We start from the raw sequence: 3,751 nt of genomic DNA, 5'->3' as shown, positions 1-3,751 counted from the left end.
TTGCCATGGGACAGGAACAAGCCAGGCTTAAGGTGGTTCAACACTTAGCCGAGCTTGTTCAAGTCTGGTCTTCAAGAGGACTTGTAGTTGGGGAACTTGGGATGGACTGGTTCTGGGCCTAGACTGATTCGGGGTCTGTCTGGGTCTAGACAAAGAAAGAACTGAACTTGACTTGTTGACTGTTGCCATCTTCTTTGATCACAGTTTAAAAGTCATCCCACTCATCACCTCTACTAGGGCTAAGTACTTTCTTCGTATATTTGTATGCAATTATGCATATGATTGATGATCAATTAGCTTTATACTTGTAAGATAAATTGACAACTAAAAGGAAAGTTGCTTGTCCGTTGAATGTTGTAATGAGCATGTATGTAGATCCCCCGTCTCTCGGCCTAGCTTTGAGATGGCATATTGTGAGGCATTGTTAGCTTTCGACTTAAATTTACCCTTAAAGATTTGGGCTTCCTCCCCCTCCTCTCTCTCTCTCTCTTTTTTTTTTCGGACAAGTGAGTTGTTTTATTGAGGCTCACAAGTCCTGGAACTGAATGCTTTGTAAGTAGTGTCAAGAGTTTATGTATTTACCTGTTTCGACAATCAGATTGATATCGTTCTTTATGAAATTTTGCTTGATTCATTTTTAAGCCATTTGTGCCATTCAAAAAACCGTCTACATTGTAGCCTGAGATAGACAATCGTTTATGGCAAAGATGATATGGTGCTCGTAAGAGTCATGTGCATGGTGTTCCTAATGAATATGCAATTTAATTGAAATTAAAGACCTTCATCGATAATGAATTCACACCACTTGCATTATGTATTAATCCCCCTTCTATTCAAATGACCAAAAGCTGAAGGCCGCCTATAAGTTGACAGTGGTAGGATAAGGGTGGGTGGTACTGTTCAGATTGCGACCAGTCTTCCTAGCCGCGAGCTAAATGCAAGGAACCAGATTTTCCATGTTTGTGCTTTGCAATGTCTGATAATACTTGACATTGATCATGCATATATAAAATAAAGAAGCAATAACATTGTCTACAACAAGCAGATTTTAATTAATTAGATTTAAGCATTGCATCAAAGTTTGCACTATGCTAAACACAACAAACCTACCATAATCCAGTCCTCAACAACAACAAATTTATTGATTACATACTAAACAAGAGACCCTATGTACAAAAGCTCACGACGCATCCATCAGGAAACCAATCTGCCTTGGCTTGTTTTGCCCGCCTTTATGCTGCTTCCCTTCTCTGAAATGTTCTACAATTTTCTGATCATTTCCTCAGTTTTTAGGTGAAGAAAGTCATTTCACTTTGGTTAACATCTAAGTTTTACTAGACATCAATTTCGACACTGTCTTCATCACCATCACTTTCTCCTGGTTCTTCACATTGAACATATTTGTATGATGAAGCGAAGTACAAGTACACCATGAAATCTATTGTGGTAAGAATTGCCAACAAGAAGTAAAACCTCTCTAGATGACCATTGTTTAGATCTTCCGGAATCCACCCTGGATTGCTACCTCGCGCAGTTATCTTCATAAGTAAAGTAACTATGATGCTACTCATATAGTTCCCGAATGACATTGACAACATGCAAAGTGCACTCCCAAAGCTCTTTAATGCTTTAGGTGCTTGTCCATTGAAGAACTCCAACTGACCAACATACATGAAAACCTCCGATGCACCAACAAGCATGAATTGAGGTATTTGCCAAAAGATGCTTAGAGTACTAGCCTCTTCACAATCCTGACAATCCTTTATCGCATATTTCAGCCTGTAAACCTCCACAGTACCAGCAGCTACCATAGATAAAATCGCAAAGATGAGGCCAATTCCCATTCTTTGAAGCTCAGTAAGACCTCTACTCCTCAATCGAATGGCAAGAGGGTTCAAAACACGACGAAAGATGAAGATGAAGGATGCAACACTAAGGATGTCGAAAACAGACATGCTAGCTGGTGGAATGCGGAAGCCACCTTTGATGGTTACTTTCATCACAGCACCTTGTTCCACAAAGAGGGAAGCCATTTGAGTGAAGACTACAGAGTACATAATAGTGCAAACCCATATTGGGAGAAGCCTTAATATGCATTTAACTTCTTCGACTTGTGTGACAGTACACAAGTTCTTTTCGTTGTTTGATGAGGTAGGAACCGCAGCTTTATCCAAGACCCTGTGACATTACAATGAATCATAAACAACCAATTTGCTAAAATAGATTAAAAGCAAATTCTAATTTTTCTAACTCTTTGAAGTGTTGCATATATAACAAGGAGCAAAGGTGTAAGACTTACGATAATCCTTTGGTATGCAAAATCTTTTTCCGTCCATTTTTAACATACGTCTTTGCATCCAATTCATACAAACTATCTCCTTCTTCCGGTACAGGGACCTTCCATTTCTTTAAGGAAGCCACAAGAACTCTGCCAAACCTCGAAACAGGGTTTCCTAGAGACTTGTAGTGCCTATAACGAGGCGTACCACCAAGGAAAAGTATCAAAGCAATAAGGGCAATAATAGCTGATACAAAGAACCCAAGTGCCCACTTTCCATGATCTTCATAGTAGGCCAATAAAGTGTTGGAAAATAGAGATCCTAAGTTGAAAGCCAAGTAGAAATAACTAAAGAAGGAGATTTTAGAGTGTCTTTCCTTAGGATGTTCTACATCAAATTGATCTGCCCCAAATGACGCGATATTTGGCTGGTACCCTCCATTCCCTAGGGCCACCATGTATAGTGCAGTGTAGAACAACGCGACATGGAAGCCAGAGTGGGAGTTACATGGAGTTAGCTCAACTCCACAACCTCTAGGCTTAAGTAAAAATAAGTATGATGATAATGATAATAATGCCAAGCCCTGCAACATCATAAAAGTTTAAAGCATCAATACATATATACTTATGTACCATCTCATCAACAATGTAACAAACTTAATAGTGTACCATCTCATCTAACAACGAAACGATCCTTTAATGTGTTACAATATGTACTTATGTTGTGCAATATAACACTAGAAACTTACAAGGACAAAGATTGCTTGAAAAATCGTGCACGTTTTGTATCGACCCCAATAGGAATCACTAAGGAAGGCACCAAGAAGGGAAAATAGATAAACAGTTCCAGTCCATTTGCTAACATTGTTCGCTGCATCTGCGTTACTTTGTCCTACCACTCTTGTCAAAAACAACACTAGGTTTACTCCTATGCCGAAAAATGCCAATGTAGCAAGCCCTTGATTCACTGCAATTATAATTGTCACACATTCAAATATCTTAGTTACATGACACCTAAATGACCGCGAAAATGAACACTCAATTGCAAAGATAAATCTGAAATGATACCTAAGATTAGGATACCAAGGGTCCATCTTCCGGTTTTACCACGTATTGCTGGTTTACCATATAAATCAACAGTTCCATCAAGTGTATTCTACTGCTTCACTTTCATCTCTTATCTTTTCCTGATAAACAAAAACAACGTAAATACAAGTTATTACAGTCTACAAACATACACTTACAAATACGGAAACATGGTATGTGATGAAAATGTAACGATAACAATTATACGTATACGCTACATTAATGAACCCGTTTAACTCTTAATAAACTTGTTATAATCAATTCAAAGATAAAAAAAATAAGGTATACAATAATTGAACCATGCAATTTGAGAGGTTTAAAATAATCTAACCGTGTACATATCCACTATATCTAAATTATTTGTGTATTATTTGTGCACTGAAATGT

General features: G+C 38.0%; 1 pseudogene across 1 annotated transcript; it reads right to left on the bottom strand.

Moving 5' to 3' along the window:
- Window positions 1-1,214: 1,214 nt before the first annotated feature.
- Window positions 1,215-3,372, bottom strand: LOC145640626 (protein NRT1/ PTR FAMILY 7.3 pseudogene; annotated as a pseudogene). The gene is made up of 3 exons (XR_014114959.1): window positions 3,028-3,372; window positions 2,300-2,862; window positions 1,215-2,178 (listed from the first exon to the last, which is right to left on the bottom strand). The product of XR_014114959.1 is annotated as a protein NRT1/ PTR FAMILY 7.3 pseudogene (transcript).
- Window positions 3,373-3,751: the final 379 nt, after the last annotated feature.

The sequence above is a fragment of the Chenopodium album genome, chromosome 7 (assembly GCF_948465745.1).
Source record: "Chenopodium album chromosome 7, dcCheAlbu1.1, whole genome shotgun sequence".
Lineage (NCBI taxonomy): Eukaryota > Viridiplantae > Streptophyta > Magnoliopsida > Caryophyllales > Amaranthaceae > Chenopodium > Chenopodium album.
This window is presented reverse-complemented; position numbering and strand designations above follow the sequence as displayed.